Consider the following 22,533-nt stretch of genomic DNA (forward strand, 5'->3'; position numbering starts at 1 on the left):
GGTGTAGTAGAATGGATGCCTCTAGTTGTGCTAAATTCAGATATGACTCTTCTAGAAATGCATTATGGAAACTTATGAATGAGGAGAATCTAGTAGATATATGGAGGGCTGAAAATCCAAACAGAAGAGTATTCTCTAGAAGGCAGGTGGTTCTAAAGGAATTAAAACAAAGCAGAATTGATTTATGTCTAGCAAAACAAGAATTGGTGCAGAATGTTAAGAAGGTGTCATATACCTTTACAGCATATAGTGATCATGCAGTAATGTCATTTGAAATGGCTTTTGGTGTGGAGAGGAGAGGGGGAGGTGTATGGTGTTTAAATGCCAGTCTGTTAAAGGAGGAAGGATATAGAAATGAAATTGTTGAATGTATTAATGATGAAATGTCTAATGTACTGTTAAAAGAGAATGTGTGTTTATGGTGGGAGGAAGTGAAAGTAAAAGTAAAAAATAGGAGTATTAGGTACGCAAAAAATCATAACCGGTTAGATAAGCAGAAAGAAATAATGCTTAGGAATAGGATGTTGCATGAACTTGAAAAGGCTGATACGGATCCAGACTATGATGTTGTGAATTATTTGAAAATCCATGCAGAGCTGGGTAGTTATGAAAAAAATAAATGTTTGGGTGCTATTGTTAGGAGCAGGGCACAGTACGCTTTGGAGGGAGAGAAATGTACATCCTTTTTTTTGGGTCTGGAAAAAAGAAAACAAACTAAGAGTTACATTGTAGAGTTGGAAGATGAAAGAGGTGTAAAGGTAAACGATTTTGTTGGGATCTTAGAGGCAGTTGAACTTTTACAGAAATCTTTACAAAAAGAATGATGTAGATAAAGTGTGTGTTGTAAAAGTGTTGGATACAATTAGTGCCAAAGTATCGCAGGCAGAGAGAATGATGTGTGATGAAGAGATTTCGATTATGGAAATCAAGGAAGCAATTGTTAGCACGCAAGGTAATAAAAGTCCGGGTTTGGACGGTTTAACAAATGAGTTCTATAAAGTCTTTGTAGATATTTTGGCACCCATTTTAGTGAGGGTGTTTCATTATATGGAAGAGAATAAGGAAATCCCTGAGTCTATGTCAACTGGAATGTTAACGATCTTATTCAAAAATAGGGGCAGTAGATTAAAGTTAGAAAATTATAGGCCTATTAGCCTTCTAAATTCGGACTATAAGATACTGACTAAAGTGTTAGCGAATAGGATGAAAAAGAATTTTGGGAGTATTATTGAATCAACACAAGCCTACGGCATACCTGGAAGAGATATTGCAGATGTAATTTGTACAATTAGGGATGTTGTTAATCAAATGAAAAATGAAGGTGGTATAGTTTTAAGTTTGGATTTTAACAAAGCTTTTGATAGAGTGGAGCACAGCTTTTTATTACAAACTATGGAGAGGTTTGGGTTTGGGCCAAAGTTTGTATCTTGGATAAACCTGTTGTATAGTGGGGCTAAAAGTTGTGTGAAATGTAACGGAGTGTTAACAGATACTTTCCCTGTGGAGAGGTCAGTAAGGCAGGGCTGTCCTTTGTCAGCTCTGCTGTACAGTGTTTCTACAGAACCGTTAGCTACATTGATAAATAGTAATAAAGAAGTAAGGGGTGTTGGAATCCCAGGTGGTGGTGTCAGTGTTGTACATCAGTATGCTGATGACACTACTTGTACTGTGAAGGATATAGAAAGTATTGGAAGCATTATGGAAATCATAGATATATATGGCAAGGCATTGGGTGCTAAAGTTAATATAGAGAAGACTGAAATAATGTTTGTTGGGGATATCAATGTAAAAGGGTGTGAGATTCCATTCAAGAGCGCAAAGGATTTTATTAAAGTGCTGGGAGTAAACATTGGTGTAAAGGAGAAAGAGGCAAAAGATATAACTTGGACTGGGATCCTTAATAAAGTCAAGCTAACGTTGAATTTCTGGAAAAATAGAAAACTTAAGTTAGAAGGGAAAGTAATTGTTGCAAATGCTTTGGTATTATCCAAATTTGTGTATGTTTTGGGAGTCCTGGACATGCCGGAGTGGGTCCTAAATGAATTGAATAATGTGGTGTCAAATTTTATATGGGATGGTAAAGGAGTGAGAATAGCTCAGAAAACATTGATTGCTGACTATGTGGATGGAGGTTTAAAACTTGTAGATTTAGATGTCAAAAGAAAAGCTATTAGGATAAAAACAGTAAAGAAATATTTGTATGACAGTGAAGATTATGGCTGGAAACACTTCTTTAAAGTCTACTTAGAGGAGAGTGGTGGTTGTGAGGATAATGGTTTATTGATGGGGCTTAAAAGGGCAATGTTTGAAAAGGTACCAGATTTTTATAAAGAGGTGCTAAATGCATGGGCAGAGTTGTTGCCTAATGTATATTATGAATGTGGACATATTGACCTGATTATGAATCAACCTATATTTCTGAATGAGAAAATCAAGAACAAAGAAAAAGTTTTGTATAATAAAGTATTTATGAGTGCAGGTCTACGGCAAATAAAAGATTATACATATGAGGTAATTCCAGGGTTTTTACCTGGGGAAGCTATTTTTGACATAATCAATGAATGGGATGAAGAGGTGGGAAGGGGAACAGTGAATAATATGTATAACAAGATAAAGAATAGTATACCAAGAGAATGGGTTGATTTAATAAACAGTGAAGTTGAAAGAGAAGATTTATTTGTATTTCCTAATTTGTTCATTGGTAGCAGTAAGAAGAAAGTACATTTATCTAGTATACCAGTGAAAAGATTGTATAGAATAATGGTAGGAAAAGTGTGTAGAAGGCCGGCTGCTGAGAAATTTTGGAAAGTAGTTTTTCCGGAATTAGATGAAAAAAAGATATGGGAAAATTTAAATGTAAAATATAATAGTAAGGAGTGTGAAAATAATGATTTCAAATTAAGACATAATAGAATATTTACAAAGGTGGTGTTAAAGCAAATTAATGGTGAGATAGAAAGGGAATGCGATGTATGTGGACGTTTCCCGGAAACTCTAATGCATTTGTTTATAGAATGTGAGGATTTAAAATTTTTTTTTTGTAAAGTTAAGGAAATGTTATGTAGAAACTGGGGGGGAGATTTCGTGAAAAAGTATGCGTGTGAGGAACTTTTGTTATTTGGAGTGTCTGGTAAATGTGAGGGTGTTAATGTGTGTTTGTTGAATATGGTTTTGAGTTTTGTGAGGTATGCTATTTTTTGTAGGAGGAATTATGTTTCTTTTGACAGAAAGAGGGTTCAGGTGTGGAGTATCTTTATAGCACTGTTCAGTAAACACATAGATATGTTGTTTAATTATGGGATGGAACATTTTGATGAATCTTTTGTTGAAGGGAGTGGGTTAATTTCACGAGAGGAGAGTGGAGGTATCACTTATAATTTTTGAAAGCACTGTTTTGATATTTACTTTGTTTTTCATTGGGTCCCTTGAATTTGATAGGGGGTGAATTGTTCACCAGCTTCTGTTAGTCTAGTGTCTTCTGTATTGTTCTCTGTGGATTGTACTGTAAACAGTAGATTGTACTGTAAATATTGTAAACAAACATTTTTGATAATAAAAAAAAAAAAAAAAAAAAATCACGTTCGCTTAACACGCGAAAGGTCCTCGGTTCGAAACCGGGCGGAAACAGTGCTCTTTGTCACGTGCAGTAGGTACTGTACTTTTAACAGAGAATAGTTATTTTCCTAAATTCCTAATTTTGGAAATTTGAACACGTGCCATGAATATCAGTAAAATTCGGTTTACTCCTTGCAGCTAATTGTAGCAGCAGTTTCTGTAGTGTAGTAGTTATCACGTTTGCTTCACACGCGAAAGGTCCCTGGTTCGAAACCGGGCGGAAACAACGCTCATTGACAAATTCAAGAAGTACTATAGCGGGAACAGAGATTTTCATTGATGCCTTATTTTGGAAATTCGAATACGTGCCATGAATATCTGTAAAATTCGGTTTACTCCTTGTAGCAAAATGTAGCAGCAGTTTCTGTAGTGTAGTGGTTATCACGTTCGCATAACACGCGAAAGGTCCTCGGTTCGAAACCGGGCGGAAACAGTGCTCTTTGTCACGTGCAGTAGGTACTGTACTTTTAACAGAGAAGAGTTATTTTCATAAATTCTGTATTTTGGAAATTAAAATACGTGCCATGAATATCTGTAAAATTCGCTTTACTCCTTGCAGCTAATTGTAGCAGCAGTTTCTGTAGTGTAGTGGTTATCACGTTCGCTTTACACGCGAAAGGTCCTCGAATCAAAACGGGTGGAAATAGTGCTCTTTGACACGTGCAGTAGGTACTGTACTTTTGACAGAGAATAGTTATTTTCATAAATTCTGTATTTTGGAAATTCGAATACATGCCATGAATATCTGTAAAATTCGGTTTACTCCTTGCAGATAATTTTAGCAGCAGTTTCTGTAGTGTAGTGGTTATCACGTTTGCTTCACATGCGAAAGGTCCCTGGTTGGAAAACGGGCGGAAACGATGCTCATTGACACATTCAAGAATTACTATAGCGGTAACAGAGAATTTCATTAATGCCTTATTTTGGTAATTCGAATACGTGCCATGAATATCTGTAAAATTCGGTTTCCTCCTCGTAGCTAAATGTCGCAGCAGTTTCTGTAGTGTAGTGGTTATCACGTTCGCTTAACATGCGAAAAGTCCCTGGTTCGAAACCGGGCGGGAACAACGCTCATTGACACATTCAAGAATTACTATAGCGGTAACAGAGAATTTCATTAATGCCTTATTTTGGTAATTCGAATACGTGCCATGAATATCTGTAAAATTCGGTTTCCTCCTCGTAGCTAAATGTAGCAGCAGTTTCTGTAGTGTAGTGGTTTTCACGTTTGCTTTACACGCGAAAGATCCTCTGTTCGAAACCGGGCGGGGACAACGCTCATTGACACATTCAAGAAGTATCATAGTGGTAACAGAGAAATTCATTAATGCCTTATTTTGGAAATTCGAATACGTGCCATGAATATCGGTAAAATTCGGTTTACCACTTGCAGAAAGATTGAGCAGCGGTTTCTGTAGTGTAGTGGTTATCACGTTCGCTTTACACGCGAAAGGTCCTCGGTTCGAAACCGGGCGGAAACAGTGCTCTTTGACACGTGTTGATGATCAGTTACTTGAGAAGGAGACCAAGTCAGGATGCTGGACCGGGTGGATTCAATTATAGTAAGGCATTTTATTATGAGACAAAGATATTTGGCAAAGCGTGCACGGACTCCTTCGTTTAGCTCATAGGGAACTAGCGGAAGAGAGCCCCGAAACATGGTGTGCATCCAATTTATACAATGAAATAACAGTGTGTTGACGTAGGTTGAGTCTAGTAGGTCCGCTCTCCTGACTGGTCGATGAGTGGAGGGACGGTCCATTCTCCAGGTGGTGTCGACTTCCCATTGGCCCTGGGCAGTGTCCTTTGTCCTCGGAGTCCAACACCCCTAAGTGTGTTTTTCTGATAATTCGTGTCTGGTTGGTTATGATATTCATGGAATGTTGTTTTTTACACCAGTGGTCAGTTCGTGTGGCTAGGGCGCTTTCATGTCTTGACATTTTTGTGTGAGTGCTAGAGTCAGCCATCTGTCTCTGGGTGTGGTCGTGATTGGTATCAGTTGGTTGCTCAATATGTCTCTGGAATTTTGTTGTGTGCTGTTGTGAAGCATGTTGTGCAAATGCCCTCCTTATATATCATTAGGTAAAACGTTAGATTATCTTTATTACAAATCCCCCTCTTCACGTCTGCAAGACGTGACAAAGAAAAAGGGGAACAGGCTTGCTCGGCGGTAGGTACTTGTCGTCTCATTGATCTGAACTTTCACTCGGTCCGTAGCTCACCATCTGCTCCGTTATCATCTCTCTAAAGTTCTGGTTATTAAACCTCTTGCACACGGGACCAAAGAACAACCACACAACCCAAACACACTCATACAGGTTAAAGCAGCCCATAATACAGTTCTTGCAACACTTTTCCATTTCCCAAACATGAGCTGTGTTATCAAAAACGTACGTACAGCAAAGAACCTAATCATTCTACCTACACCATCCTCTTTGCCCGTAACCTATCGAGAGTTAGTCTATTTTACCAGGTCATGAGGGAGGTGGCGGCTAATTGGTCAGAGAACCTCTTTACTGCATCCCCTGTTTCATTCATGAATCTCTGTTGATTAAATGATGTCATTAATTCAATCCACATTATTATTTATTGTCAACTACCAACATAATGTAGTGTTAAAGCCTTCACATATTTGATTCATAACTTTGTATTCATCTGGAACCTCCCTGAGGATGCCAATAGCATCCATCTAGACAAAGCCATTCCCATCCTTATCAAAACTCCTCCTGTACCTACTTTAGCCTCCTATAACTGGTCTCTTATCACTAATTCAAACTGGTTGGACCAATAACCCCAGGGCGCAAGTTCCTAACCACCCTTTGTGGTAATTCTTGTCGTATGCGTCCTTTGCTGGTACTAGCCCACCCTTCATCAGCCATAGGTGCTATGAGGTTACACATTTTCTCCTGTGCTTTCAAACCTAAGTCAGTCACATTAACAATTACCTTTCCAGCCGTTAAAATCATCTCAATTCTCGGTGCCATTCTTGTATCTATAACACTGGTGCTCATCAGGAATCCAGGTGAACCGAGGTGGGTTGGCTGAGTACTTCAATCTGGCCAACCCCAATTCCTGTACAGTTGTCTGCTTCCCCAAGGAATTGTTTAATGCTCACCTAAAATTCTACATCTTGATCTTCTTTGATTCCTTATTCTGTACGTCACTCATCAGTGAATTATATAGTTTATCTTCTACTTCTTCTCAATGACAACAGTATCGTATGATTAGTACCCGAAGGTGTTGGATCTGAATGTATCAGAAAGATTAGATTATGATGCAGCTCAGAGTCTAAACTCTTTCCAAAAACCGTCAACCCTCTCCTGCCCTTAGTCGATCTGCTAGGTACCACCCCATACTCACACCTCTAGGAGCACACACAGTGATGAACGGTCGGGATAGGAAGTCTTCGTTAAGGAGGTAACCCCCGGACCTTATTGGTTCTCGGTTCTTCTCCTAACTCTGTGTGTGATCATCAGTGCTCATATGTGTACATACCTTCTTGCAGTGGGTAACGTGGACCCATGTGACTCTCTCAGCTTTTCTAATGGCAAAGGCAGTGGTTTAGCAGAACCTGGTATGGGCCTTCCCAACTGTGTTGCTTCCAGTTTTTTCTCCTCAGGGACTGGATCCACACCCAGTCTCCTGGTTGGATTGAGTGAATCACCTTCTCCTGTAATTCACCTGTTGGACACAAATTCTTGGACATACGGGTTTGGTTAACAAACAGTCTTCTCATGTGCTCTGCCAGTATATCTTTAATTTCTATGCCTACCTGTTCTGGTCTCTCTAACTCTGGCATTCTATAGGCTCTACCTGATTAGCTAATCTGTCATTCATTCTTTAAAGAGATATATCCCAGTAAACCAACTCTAGGGATAATATCTTGACCTAATATTCTAGCTACCATAATCATGTCCACCAAGTAAGTTGGGAACGCTTCTACCCATTTGCTATATTCTACAAAAAATGTTTTTGTTTAAGTAATTATCCTAACCTGTTCTATTGCCTGCCCTACCATACTCCCCCTATTTATACATGGCTCAGGCCATGTATCAATATTGCTGCATATCTAAACAGTGTCTTTGGTAAGGTTAGTAAATTATCCTTATGTCAGCCCTTCTCTTGTAGGATTGCCCCCTTTCATTTTCCACATGTCCAATTCTCCCTGGGGCATTCCTCCTTAGCTACCCTGTAACAATTCTCTATCAAGTGTCTTATCTTCTTTAAGATTTAACTACTTTCCATTAAATTATCATATATTTTCCTAGCGAATTTTACCAAACATAAACTTCAAATCAAAACTAAAATACATGCCTGCCAATGGAGCCGATAGTCTCTCCATGAATTAATATCCTAAAGCTAAGTGAACCAAATTCTCTCCATGAATTAATATCCTAAAGCTAAGTGAACCAAATTCTCTTCCTATCTACTCCTGCTGGCCCCCTTTCTTTCTTCCTGCTACTCCCCAACCCTCAAGGTTACAGCAGTGCAGGGGAGGATCTCTCTGTCTGCCCTTCTATCTGTCTCCAGCTTTTTCTCATAACAGAAAGTATCAAATCTGGGTTGTTTCCAAATATTGACTAAATGTCTCATTGTCTCCTTGGTTGCACTCCTGAACTTTAGAAAAATCAACCCGTCTAGATATTGCATATCTACTTACATTTATCTCGATACCCTCAATAATCCTGGATCACCTAAAGATGTCATGTATCCCTGTCCTGTTGACATAAGTCTACCATTATTAAACTTATTCACAACAAAATATAGTAATACTAGTATATCAATTTCACAGCCTTGTTGTGTTAAATCTCTTACACTGAATTCAACAACAGCTGACTTTCTAAGGGAAAATAAACGTATCTAGATCATGTAAAAAATACCCCTGCTACTGGTCAAAATATTTTCAAATCACATAATCAGATCAAAATGACTCATCTGATTTACTCCACCCAGAAAAAATATTTTACCCTTATTGTTCTAGGAAAATAGACTTAAGGAAGCCTACCCTTAGTCTAAGGCTTTACCCTTTTAGTCCTATCATTGGTTCAAATTATCAATTGTGTCTAAGAGCTTTAACTCCATCATTATTATCAGTTCTACAAATTCCCTTAAAATCAATATCACCAATGCCCTTAAATTCACCATCCAAATGGCTTTTCAATGTGGCTGATCAGACCACACAGGAAAAGTCACCAGAGGGGTTAAAAAGTCATACCACCCTTTCAGAACCGTGTTTCTTACTACATTAAACAAATTAAAGCTAAGAACTTTATCTACATTTGTATCCCAGGTTCCCAGAACATCCCTTATCAAAAGAATTTCGTGTGTTTATTAAAACTCAGAAAACAAAACTTCCAAAATGCCATGTGTGTATACCCCTTTAAGATATCCTGTCCCTAGGATTTTTTCCAAAGACAGTTAAGCGCTCCTTTTTCCATAAAATAACCACTTTGTCAGCATTTCCTCATACTACACCGATTCAAAAACCCAAACGTTAACTACAAACCAAACCTAAAAATACTTTATAATTCCATTATACTCCCCCCGGTCATTAGTTTTAAACTTACTTGAACATGCGCTACCCTTGGATACAATACTGTACTTCAAACCTATTAACTTCTTGAGGCTACCTGGGACGTTAGCGTGCCCCCCGTGGCGCACCCTATCAACAGCAGGTGCATTTCAAGAGCGGCAAATTTGAAACCAAATAAATGTACAAATTCAAATTTCTCAAACATACAACTAACTTACAGCCTTTGAAAGATAAACATCTTCTTAATCTAACCACGTTTACCGATTTCAAAAAGGTTTTACGGGGAAAGCATAAAGTTAGGTTATGTTAGGAGAGTACATTGACAATAGTGGTGTGCAATGCATTGTCGATTCAAAGACAGGCTTCCCAAAACCATACAATCAGCTAAAATTATGCACTAACCTTTTACAATCTCCATCAGATGACACTCCTAGGACATTATGTTAGACAATGCATGCATTTTTAGTTCTATCAAGTTCATATTTATATCTAAAAACAGTGTTTTACTATGACGTTGATGTTCAGGAAATCGTTTCCCTCCAATACCGGCAGTCAAGTCATGACAACAAAATAATTAATTAATATTAGAAAACATTGCTAAAATATTATATTGTCATTCAAAGAATTATAGATTTACATCTCTTGAACGCAATGGACTTGTCAGATTTTAAATTAACCTTACTGGGAAATCACACTTTGCAATAATCTGAGCACTGCGCCAGAAAAATACGCATCGCGATACAGACTAACCGCCATGTTGGAGGAATCTAAAATCGAAAATACTATATAAATAATCCATTACCTTTGATTCTCTTCATCAGATGTCACTTCCAAAGAGTCCCAGGTCCATAACGAATGTAGTTTTGTTCAAAAAAGCTAATCATTTATGTCGAAAAACCTCCGTGTTGTAGCGCATGATCTAAGCCAGCCGGACTTCACTTCACTTCAAGAACGGAAAAAATATATTTCCGTTCGTTCAAACATGTCAAACGTTGTATCGCATAAATCATTAGGGCCTTTTTTAACCAGAACATGAATAAAATTCAAGGCGGACCATTGGGTTTTCTTTTAAAACGTTTCGGAATGAGAGTACCCACCATCAAATCGCGCGCCAGGGTGAATAATGGACCATCACGTTCCATGGCTCTTATTCGGTCAGATCTCACTGTAGAACACTCAAAACACTTTGTAAAGGCTGGGGACATCTTGTGGAAGCAATAGGAAGTGCCAGAATATACCTCACCCCCTTTGTTTTTCAATGGCATAGGCTCAAAGTCAATTCAACACATCAGGTATCCACTTCCTGTCAGAATCTGTCTCAGGGTTTTGCCTGCCAAATGAGTTCTGTTATACTCACAGACACCATTCAAACAGTTTTTGAAACTTTAGGGTGTTTTCTATCCATATATAATAAGTATATGCATATTGTAGTTACTGGGTAGGTGTAGGAGGCAGTTAAAAATGGGCACATATTTTTTCAAAAAATTCTCAATACTGCCCCCTATACCCTAACAGGTTAAACTCCCCTACTTTAACATACTACTTAACTAATTTAACCCAAGATTGCTTAAAACCTTAAACCCCTTCAGTTTGTCTGCAAACCGGCCCATTCTGTTTGCTAAGAATACCCTGCCATTATACACAACTGTGTTTAATGGGCACCGTCCCTGTAAAAATAAAATTAACTCCACCTGCAATTCACTTTACTAACTTAATATTTTTCCATGCAATGTTCAAATCACTGGTGTCAATTAACGAATCAACATTCTCCACCAGTGAGAGCTCCTAAGGATACTCCGGCAATGATTATGAAAATAACAAAACAGGGGAGCTGATATCCCCAGCCTCTCCCAGGGAGGGAGATAACCCGACCCTGGGCGTGGCGCCTTAGGTCGTGGAAACGGGAGCTGTGGTCCCATTTTCCCCAACTAAGGTTTCAGTGGTTGGAATCGAATTTTAGGGCGCGCAAATCGGCCCTGGTTTCAGTCAAAGTTCTGGAAGGGGTTGGGGCCGGAGTGCAGTGTGTAAGGTGGTGCCAAGGCGCGCCTGGTTTGCCTTTGACCTGGACAGAGTGTGAAGTAACTTCCTTCACTTCGTACGGTCCAGTCCACCTGGGTTCCAGCCACTTTCTCTTGTGGACTTTGACCCTCACCCAGTCCCCAACTTTTACCTTCAGTGGTGGCGAGTCTCCCGACAGCTCCCCCTCTTGGACATTGCGGATCTGTGTTGAGAGAGCTGCAGACAGTTCCGTCAGTTTTCTCACATAGTCAGACATTCCAATCCTCAGCACATCAAGAGGGGGCATATGACCTCCCTCCCTTGGTGGGCCAGGCATGACTCTCCCCGTCATTATCTCATGGGGAGAGAGATGGGTCCCCGCCCCTGGCGAGGCCCTCATGGCCATCAGTGCCAGTGGTAGGGCTTCCACCCAGGTTAGCTTCGAACCTGCACATACCTTAGCAATCTTAGCCTTAAGAGTTTGATTTGCACGTTCCGCTAGGCCCTGAGATTGTGGCCTGTACACTGACCCGAATTTGTGCACAATTCCAAACCTTTCCTCCACCTGTCTCAGGTGTTTATTGCTGAAATGGGATCCGTTTTCGGAACGGATTTGTCTCGGAACCCCATACCTAGGGATGAGGTCTCTTTGCAGCCATTTGATGACTGATTTGGCATCTTCCCGTGCCGTTGGTATTGCCTCTACCCACCTAGAGAACCTGTCTACCATTACCAGCAGGTACCTTTTTCCTCCCCCCACGTTATCTGCTCCCATGTCTGTGTAATCTATACTTATGTCTTGGAAACAGGCATTGGGTACTGGGTAAGCATATCTGGTTTTTTATATAGAAGCGCCCTTCTAGTCTCCTCTATAGCCCAAACTCCTATTCTCAATTCTGCTTCTGCCTTTTCTCTGTTCTTAGTCCCTTTTTTCTTAAACATATGCTTTCTGTTACCTTCTATCTCACCTTCTATTCCTTTCTGAACTGCCTCCTTCAAACCTTCCTCCATCACCATCAGCTGGCCTTTAGTGGGAGCTCCCCCGCTAAAATAGCCCGCCTGTGTCCATCTCAACTTCACTTCCTCCCACACTTTTCTTATTACTTTATATTGTTCCTCTCCTCCAGCTCTATCCTGTATTTTTTGTTCCAAATTTTCGCTGAATTTAAGTTTGGTGGGCGGAATAGCTGCCATGTTATTATTTGTATAAATGTCCCTCTATCTTTGTATACTTAGCTCGTCGTTGGTCAAGACCAGCGATGTATTCACGGTGCTGGCTCAGACTTATCTTTGGTGCCCCACCCTCGTAAACAAAGTTTATTGAAATATTAGGACTAATATTTTGAATAGGCTAAAACATTAACCCGGTCAATACCAACTCCCCGGTGATTACCCCAATTTGGTGTTCAATGTTATTTAGGTCCCCCGCAGTACTTGCAAATCAAATCCTCACTCAGTTCTATAGACAGACAGATCGCACACCCGGGCTGAAACCCAAACAATTGGTATAGTTTCGAACCTTCGGGGTACGTACAAACAAGCACACTCAAACAGGGCTGGAAACAAATTCCAGACGCACTGGAGGCGCACAAATCCCTCCCTAAACAAAGTCAAAACCGGAACTATTTCTAGATCTCCGGGACGAAACTAAACACGTTATTACAATGTACGGGACTTCCGACCAAAATCGGTTTATCTATCTACTTGCTACTTCAATTATTCCCTAAGCAAAGTCAAAACCGGAACCTGAATAAATTCCAGATCTCCGGGACGAAACTAAATAATTTTACAATGTACGGGACTTCCGAACAAAATCGGTTTATCTACCTACTTGCTACTTCAATTATTCCCTAAGCAAAGTCAAAACCGGAACCAGAATAAATTCCAGATCTCCGGGACGAAACTAAATCATTTTAACAGTATTAATATGTTTAAGTTATATTTACTTTACTGAATCCGCTTGTTCTGAGTGTTCCCTTCTGGTCAGCTATTCCAGTAGGCCTTCTCTAGTTAGCAGATGTATACTATCAATGTTGCGCCACACAGGCTTTTAATTTAGCATGGGCGACCGACACACGGTCTCTCTGTTCACTCTAATCACGATCTCTCTATTCCATTTTTATGTATCCGACTTTCTATTGATGTCCCTTATCCACACGCCACTGTGAATGGTCATAATCTCACGGTATACATTTGTACCAATCCCAGTTTCTACTGATGCTACTTGGTATCAAGCCTATTACCAAAAATATCCTTGTACTCAGCCTTAACATTTATCAATATAATTTTATACAATTTTAACAGTAATTCATACTCACGCCCAGTACTTCTGATCAAAATTTGGATAAGACTATAATACAATATGCAGATTTTGTTTTAACAGGCTCTGCCTACCTTTTTTTTTTTTTTTTCGAGCTCGTTGATCAGTTTCCCGGGGCAAGCAGAATCGCCGATGGCTCCTGCGGACAGGTCACCCGTCCTCACGAGATTGTCCTGGACTTGTCCCCTCTCACATCAACCATCTATGGACCGAATTCAGAAGTATGAAACCGTCCTCTGCTACCAAGTTTTGTTGATGATCAGTTACTTGAGAAGCAGACCAAGTCAAGACGCTGGACCGGGTGGATTCAATTATAGTAAGGCAGCTTTATTAAGAGACAAAGATATTTGGCAAAACGTGCACGGACTCGTTCTTTTAGCTCTTATGGAACTAGCGGAAGCGAGCCCCGTAAACATAGTGTGCATCTGTTTTATACAACATGATTGTAATGACGTATGTTGAGTCTTGTAGATTCGTCCTCCTGACTGGTCGATGAGTGGAGTGACGATCTGGTCTCGGGTCGGTGTCGACTCCCCATTGGTCCATGAGTGTGTTCTTTGTTCCGCTGACCCAGCCCTCTGGGATGGGTTTGTGTGTGTGCGTACGTGTGTATTTTGTGCTGAGTCCTTGTCTGTGTATCTCTGTAGTCACAAGATGTTATTGCGAGACTGGACATTGGCCCCTGTGATCAGGTTATTTCCTGTTTTATCAGTGCTGTGTAAGGTCTAAGTCGGCCAATCTGTTTCTGGGTGTGCGTGTATAGCTAGTATCAGTTCAACACAGAATGTGTCTTTTGTATCAGCAGATAAGTGTTGCGCAATAGACCAGCTTATCAAATATATTTATTACAAATCCCCCTCTTCACGTCTCACAAGAGACGTGACACATCTAGTCTTGGAATATGTAAGTAGGTTCTGCTTCCTCAACAGTAAACCAAGGATCATTGCCCAGAGCTGGATTCAGTGTCCTCTGGGGTCACTTCCATCAAAGGCATCATTCCGGATGCCCATCTGCTCCGTTATCAATCTCTCCAGAATCCTGGAAATAAGACCTCTCGCACACGGGACCAAACAACAACCACACAACACAAACACACTCATACCGGTGAAAGCAGCCCATAATACAGTTCCTACAACACTTTTCCATTTCCCAAACATGGGCTGTGTTATCAGGAATGTACGTACAGCAATGAACCTAATCATTCTACCTACACCATCCTCCTTTGCCAATAACATATCGAGAGTCAGTCTATTTTACCAGGTCATGAGGGGGGTGGCGGATAATTGGTCAGAGAACCTCTTTACTGCATCCCCGGTTTCATTCATGAATATATTTGATTCATAGCTTTGTATTCATCTGGAACTTCCCTGAGGATGCCAATAGCATCCATCTAGACAAAGCTACTCCCATCCTTATCAAAACTCCTCCTGTACCTACTTTAGCCTCCTATAACTGGCCTCTTATCACTAATTCAAACTGGTTGGACCAATAATCCCAGGGCGCAAGTTCCTAACCACCCTTTGTGGTAATTCTTGTCGTATGCGTCCTTTGCTGGTACTAGCCCACCCTTCATCAGCCATAGGTGCTATGAGGTTACACATTTTCTCCTGTGCTTTCAAACCTAAGTCAGTCACATTAACGATTACCTTTCCAGCCGTTAAAATCATCTCAATTCTCAGTGCCATTCTTGTATCTATAACACTGGTGCTCATCAGGAATCCAGGTGAACCGAGGTGGGTTGGCTGAGTACTTCAATCTGGCCAACCCCAATTCCTGTACAGTTGTCTGCTTCCCCAAGGAATTGTTTAATGTTTACCTTAAATCCTACATCTTGATCTTCTTTGACTCCTTATTCTGTATGTCACTCATCAGTGTATTATATAGTTTATCTTCTACTTCTTCTCAATGACAACGGTATCGTATGATTTGTACCAGAAGGTGGTGGATCAATGTATCAGTCAGATTAGACTATGATGAGGCTCAGAGTCTCTACTCTTCCCAAAAACCGCCAACCCTCTCCTGCCCTTAGTCTCTCTGCTAGGTACCACCCCATACTCACACCTCTAGGAGCACACACAGTGATGAACGGTCGGGATAGGAAATCTTCGTTAAGGAGGTAACCCCCGGACCATATTGGTTCTCGGTTCTTCTCCTAACTCTGTGTGTGATCAACAGTGTTCATATGTGTACATACCTTCTTGCAGTGGGTAACGTGGACCCAAGTGACTCTCTCAGCTTTTGTAATGGCAAAGGCAGTGGTTTAACAGAACCTGGTATGGGCCTTCCCAACGGTGTTGCTTCCAGTTTTTTCTCCTCAGGGACTGGATCCACACCCAGTCTCCTAGTTGGATTGAGTGAATCACCTTCTCCTGTAATTCACCTGTTGGACACAAAATCTTGGACATACGGGTTTGGTTAACAAATAGTCTTCTCATGTGCTCTGCTAGTATTTCCTCAACTTCTATGTCTACCTGTTCTGGTCTCTCTAACTCTGTCATTCTATAGGCTCTACCTATTTAGCTAAAATGTCATCCATCATTTAAAGATATAGATCCCAGTAAATCAACACTAGGGATATTATCTTGACCTCATTTTTTAGTTACCATAATCATGTCCACCAAGTAAGTTGGGAACACTTCTACCCATTTGCTATACTTATCTGTTATTGTTAAACACCCCTTCTTCCCCTCAATTCGGAATAGTTCAATAAGTCAATTTCCAAATGTTGGAATGGACATTCTACAAAAAATTATCCTGTAATCTTCTATTCTTATGTCTTTTCTGTCTCTCCCAGTGTTATTTCTGTCCTCACCTGTTTATAATTTAACTATGCTGGTCTCCATTCACTAACTGTTATCTAACTCTTCTGTGTCCCTTTTATCTTCTCTTCCTTTCTTATGCTCTCCTCCTCCTACTTCCAACCCATCAAGGTCTCAGCAGTGCAGGGGAGTACTAAATGTCTCATTGTCTTATTCCATAGCTACTTAAATTTATCTCGATACCCTCAATGATCCTGGATCACCTACAGATGTCATATATTCCTGTCCTGTTGACAAAAGTCTACCCTTATTAAACTTATTCACAACAAAATATAATAATACTATTATGTCGATTCCATAGCCTTGTTGTGTTAAATCTCTTACACTGAATACAACCACCGCTGACTTTCTAAGGGAAAATAAACTTATCTAGATAATGTAAAAAGTACCCCTAATTATCAAACGATATTCACATAACATAATCAGATCAAAATGACTAATCTGAACTACTCCACAAAGAAAAATTATTGTACCCTTATCGTCATTCTCATTGGTTCAAATTATCCAATTGTGTGTAAGAACTTTAATTCCATCATAATTACCAGTTCTACAAATTTCCTTAAAGTCAGTATCACAAATGACCTTAAATTCACCATCCAAATGGCTTTTCAATGCGGCTGATCAGACCACAAAAGGAAAAGTCACCAGAGGGGTCGAACGTCCTACCACCCTTTCAGAACCGTGTTTCTTACTATATTAGACAAATGAAGGCTAAGAACTTTATCTACATTTTGTATCTCAATTTCCCAGAACAATCCCTATGAGAGGAATTTCACGTGCTTAATTAAAACTCAGAAACCAAAACTTCAAAATGCCATGTGTGTATACCCCTTTAAGATATCCTGTCCCTAGGTATTTTTCCCAAAGATAGTTAAGCGCTCCTTTTTCCATAAAATAACCACTTGGTCAGCATTTCCTCATACTACACCGATTCAAAAACCCAAACGTTAACTACAAACCAAACCTAAAAATACTTTATAATTCCATTATACTCCCCCCAATCATTAGTTTTAAACTTAATTGAACATGCGCTACCCTTGGATACAATACTGTACTTCAAACCTATTAAACTCCCCTACTTTAACATACTACTTGACTAATTTAACCCAAGATTGCTTAAAACCTTAAACCCCTTCAGTTTGTCTGCAAACCGGCCCATTCTGTTTGCTAAGAATACACTGCCATTATACACAACTGTGTTTAATGTGCACCGTCCCTGTAAAAATAAAATTAACTCCACCTGCAATTCACTTTACTAACTTAATATTTTTCCATGCAATGTTCAAATCCCCACCAGTGAGAGTTCCTAAGGATACTCCGGCAATGATTATGAAAATAACAAACAGGGGAGCTGATATCCCCAGCCTCTCCCAGGGAGGGAGATAACCCGACCCTGGGCGTGGCGCCTTAGGTCGTGGAAACGGGAGCTGTGGTCCCATTTTCCCCAACTAAGGTTTCAGTGGTTGGAATCGAATTTTAGGGCGCGCAAATCGGCCCTGGTTTCAGTCAAAGTTCTGGAAGGGGTTGGGGCCGGAGTGCAGTGTGTAAGGTGGTGCCAAGGCGCGCCTGATTTACCTTTGACCTGGACAGAGTGTGAAGTAACTTCCTTCACTTCGTACGGTCCAGTCCACCTGGGTTCCAGCCACTTTCTCTTGTGGACTTTGACCCTCACCCAGTCCCCAACTTTTACCTTCAGTGGTGGCGAATCTCCCGACAGCTCCCCCTCTTGGACCTTGCGGATCTGTGTGGAGAGAGCTGCAGAAAGTTCCGTCAGTTTTCTCACATAGTCAGACATTGCAATTTGTTGTACATCAAGGGCGGGCATATGACCTCCCTCCCTTGGTGGACCAGGCATGACTCTACCAGTCATTATCTCATGAGGAGAGAGATGGGTGCCTGCACCTGGAGAGGCTCTCATAGCCATCAACGCCAGGGGCAGGGCTTCCACCCAAGTCAACTTCGATCCTGCACATACCTTAGCTATTTTAGCCTTAAGGGATTGATTGGCGCATTCCACGAGGCCCTGAGATTGGGGCCTGCACACCGACCCAAATTTGTGTACAATCCCGAATCTCTCCCACCAATTGCTTTATACTGTTCCTTTCCCCCAGCTCTATCCTGTATTTTTTGTTCCAAATATTCACTAAATTTGAGCTTGGTTGGTGGAGTAGTTGCCATCTTATTATCTGTATAAGTGTCTCTCTATCTTTGTATACTTAGCCCGTCGCTGGTAAAGACCAGCGATGTATTCACGGCGCGGACACCGACTTATCTCTGGTGTCCCACCCTCGTAAACAAAGTGTTATGTGGTTATATTTTATTTGTTCCCCACAACCCCAACAGCACGGCGGCCCTTTATTTGTTTAAATATCACCTTGGTATTGGAGGTCTCATGGAACGAACCCCCAAATCATGCAGTCATCAGGGTTATATAGTTACAATGAGTTATATTTACTTTAATTCCTCCACATGTACATGGGTGGTCTCATTTGGTTGCCATTCCAGTAGCCCTCCCAAGTTAACGGATATATTCTATCAATGACGTGCCACACAGGCTCACAGTCTACACGGGGAGTCACACAGACTTTGACCCACAAAGGATCGCCACACAGGCTCACAGATCCACACAGGATCGCCACACAGGCTCTCTATTCAGTCAAATATCTTTGTATTCAGCCTTAACATTTGTTAACACAATTTACATACAATTTAACAACAATTCATACTCACGCCCAGTACTACTGATCAAAATTTGGATAAAGACTATAATATAATATGCAGATTTTGTTTTAACAGGCTCTGCTTACCTTTTTTTAGTCGAGCTCGTTGATCAGTTTCCCGGGGCAAGTAGAATCGCCGATGGCTCCTGCGGACAGGTCACCCGTCCTCACGAGATTGTCCTGGACTTGTCTCCTCTCACATCAACCATTTATGGACCGAATTCAGAAGTATGAAACCATCCTCTGCTACCAAGTTTTGTTGATTATCAGTTACTTGAGAAGGAGACCAAGTCAAGACGCTGGACAGGGTGGATTCAATTATAGTAAGGCAGTTTTATTAAGAGACAAAGATATTTGGCAAAGCGTGCACGGACTCGTTCGTTTAGCTCTTAGGGAACTAGCAGAAGAGAGCCCCAAAACATAGTGTGCATCTGTTTTATACAACATGATTGTAATGCTATGAGGTAGGTTGAGTCTTGTAGATTCGTCCTCCTGACTGGTCGTTGAGTGGAGGGTTGATCCGGTCTCGGGTCGGTGTCGACTCCCCATTGGTCCATGAGTGTGTTCTCTGTTCCTCTAACCCAGCCCTCAGGGATGGGTTTGTGTGTGTGTGTACGTGTGTGTTTTGTGCTGAGTCATTGTCTGTGTGTCTCTGTAGTCACAAGCTGTTATTGCGAGACTGGCCGCTGGCCCCTGTGATCAGGGCATTTCCTGTTTTATCAGTGCTGTGTAAGGTCTAAGTCGGCCATCTGTTTCCGTATCCGTTCAACACAGAATGTGTCTTTTGTATCAGCAGATAAGTGTTGCGCAATAGACCAGCTTATGCGATATATTTATTACAGCGGACAGAAATACTAGGAGAGAGGGGTACCCCTACACAGAACTGAACCGGATCAAAGATGGCGGACAGATATACTAGGATGGAAGCAAATGTAAGGGATTATAACGTCATAACGAATCATGCAGAAACATGTACAGTTTACAGGAATGTTAGTTAATGTAGAGACAAACGATTATGCTTTTTTTAATCGTAAAGTTCATTTACGAAAATCGCGATTTAGCAAGCTAGCTGACTAGCTAACATTAACCAACTAGCTGACTAGCTAACATTAGCCAGCTAGCTGACTAGCTAACATTAACCAGCTAGCTGACTAGCTAACATTAACCAACTAACTGACTAGCTAACATTAACCAGCTAGCTGACTAGCTAACAATAGCCAGCTAGCTAACATTAACCAGCTAGCTGACTAGCTAACATTAACCAGCTAGCTGACTAGCTAACATTAGCCAGCTAGCTGACTAGCTTTATGGGTGTTGTGACATGAGTATGAAATTGTAATTCTGGTTGTTTTAGGGACTCCTGAAACAACCAGCAAACCAGGCTGTCGTTTTGTGAAACAGTGGATGTATAGAATCTAGCTAGCTGAAGAATTTACTGCAAATTGAATGTACAATTGTGTTAGCTTGCCTTGCTGATATTTGCCATGCAGATAGATGAAATAACGTAGCTAGCTATGTTCTTGCTTATTGTGCAGTGGATGATTATAATACCTGTATGCCTATGGATGTGTAGCTAGCTATCTAGCCGATCTGTGTATGGACCCAAACGTTTGGTATACATATTAGTTCAGAACCTATGAACCTCAGCTATCATAGCCAGTTGTATCAACTTCAAAACAGCCTGAATGACATTAATGAAGCCTATGGATTGAGTAGAATATAATGTAACTTTGTGCCAAGGATGCAAGTCGTATATACATGTAGTTATTACCATGCATGAGATCCCCACATTGTAGCCTGTACATTTAATATATTCACTGATCATGTACTATACCTTGGAAAATAAAGGTGCAGTTTAGGTATGAATGTCTTTGAGATTATTTTTCAGTCATATCCAATACCAGGAGTATCAAATTCCAGTCTTTGAATGACGCTGTGTCTGCATGTATGTATTACAATTATACACTTCAACAGTGTTTACCAATCTTGGTCCTGGGACATCAATGGTTACACATTGTAACTAATAGACTAGAAACAGGATTTAACTAGTTAATTCATATATACAGAAATATAATGTTAAAAAACAGAACACTACACTTCCTATGCATCATGTAAATACTCTAACACTGGTTCATCTCAACATACATTTACATTTACATTTAAGTCATTTAGCAGACGCTCTTATCCAGAGCGACTTACAAATTGGTGCATTCACCTATAATATCCAGTAGAACAAACACTTTACAATAGTGCATCTAAATCCTTTAAAGGGGGGGGGGGGGGGGTAGAAGGATTACTTTATCCTATCCCAGGTATTCCTTAAAGAGGTGGGGTTTCAGGTGTCTCCGGAAGGTGGTGATTGACTCCGCTGTCCTGGCATCGTGAGGGAGATTGTTCCACCATTGGGGTGCCAGAGCGGCGAACATCTAATGTCCTTCATCTGCATTGATCTGATAAACACAGGATAGGTGGAGTATTTCATCACATTACACTTCATTTCAACCAGTAGCGAATGTGAAACGCTTTATTGAAAAGCTCATTATACAAGTGTTATAAATACAAGTTTCAATCTGTCCTTCAATGCACATCTGTTGTGCATTATAAAAACAGAGGAAGAAAGAGGAGGTGGTGAGAGAGGTGTAAAAGACAGAAAGGGAAAGAGGTAAGCACATAGGAGCAGGGAAGGCAGCACATGATTAATGAATCACAATGCTACCTAAATATTCTCTCAGTTCATCACAATTACATAATAGTGTCTCTCGTCGGCCCAAAGGTTCTTAAAAGCAGGTGAGGTGGCGATGATGGGACTGGGGGTTGGCATCCTCTCACATCAAAACATACCTGCAGACGAGAGACAGATGGAGAGAGAGAGCATGTTTAAACCTTGTGTTTTTATTTTTTATTCTAACATTGTTAGTCATCAATCAGGAGGTGAAATGTAAAACTGACCTGGGATCATTAACTCTGGGACTACTGCATCTCTATCTGTATTTCAATGTGAAGCATCTCTTTAATAATACTTCCTGTATAATATAAACTGACCTGGGATCATTAACTCTGGGACTACTGCATCTCTGTCTGTATTTCAATGTAAAGCATCTCTTTAATAATACTTCCTGTTGACCTGACCAAGTGACCTCTCACCTCTGATCATGCTGTGCCCTCTATGTAGCCAGTTCAGATGCAGGAGGGGTTCACCGACACAGCTGATATAACCTAGAGGATTTTGGGAGAAGGGGAGAGAGGGATGAAGTGAAGGAGAGAGACTGTTATTGAGAAAATAAGGTAGTTATAGAGACAGTGTTCAACAGGAATCTGTGTGTGGCCTCACCTGGTGTCCACACCACACTAAGTGGCTGCAGAGGACTTTATGCTGAAAAACATGAACGGACACACGAGGACAAACAATATAGTGTAGTTATAGAAATAACAAAGTGTCTTACTATTCTCCATGGTTGGCCCTCTTGTCTATTCTTTGAAGGTGGAAGGAGCCACAGTTATACACCTGAGCCTGTTTACTGCACAACA

At 40.7% G+C, this 22,533-nt stretch overlaps 3 non-coding genes across 3 annotated transcripts; all 3 read left to right on the forward strand.

The window, feature by feature from the left end:
- The first annotated feature begins 3,975 nt into the window (after positions 1–3,975).
- Positions 3,976–4,048, forward strand: trnav-aac (transfer RNA valine (anticodon AAC)). The gene has a single exon. It is a non-coding gene; the product is annotated as a tRNA-Val (tRNA).
- Positions 4,049–4,609: 561 nt separating this feature from the next.
- On the forward strand, positions 4,610–4,682 carry trnav-aac (transfer RNA valine (anticodon AAC)). The gene has a single exon. It is a non-coding gene; the product is annotated as a tRNA-Val (tRNA).
- A 341-nt stretch (positions 4,683–5,023) lies between these two features.
- Positions 5,024–5,096, forward strand: trnav-uac (transfer RNA valine (anticodon UAC)). The gene has a single exon. It is a non-coding gene; the product is annotated as a tRNA-Val (tRNA).
- The last annotated feature ends 17,437 nt before the right edge of the window (positions 5,097–22,533 follow it).

This window comes from Salmo trutta, unplaced genomic scaffold (assembly GCF_901001165.1).
Source record: "Salmo trutta unplaced genomic scaffold, fSalTru1.1, whole genome shotgun sequence".
Taxonomy (NCBI): domain Eukaryota; kingdom Metazoa; phylum Chordata; class Actinopteri; order Salmoniformes; family Salmonidae; genus Salmo; species Salmo trutta.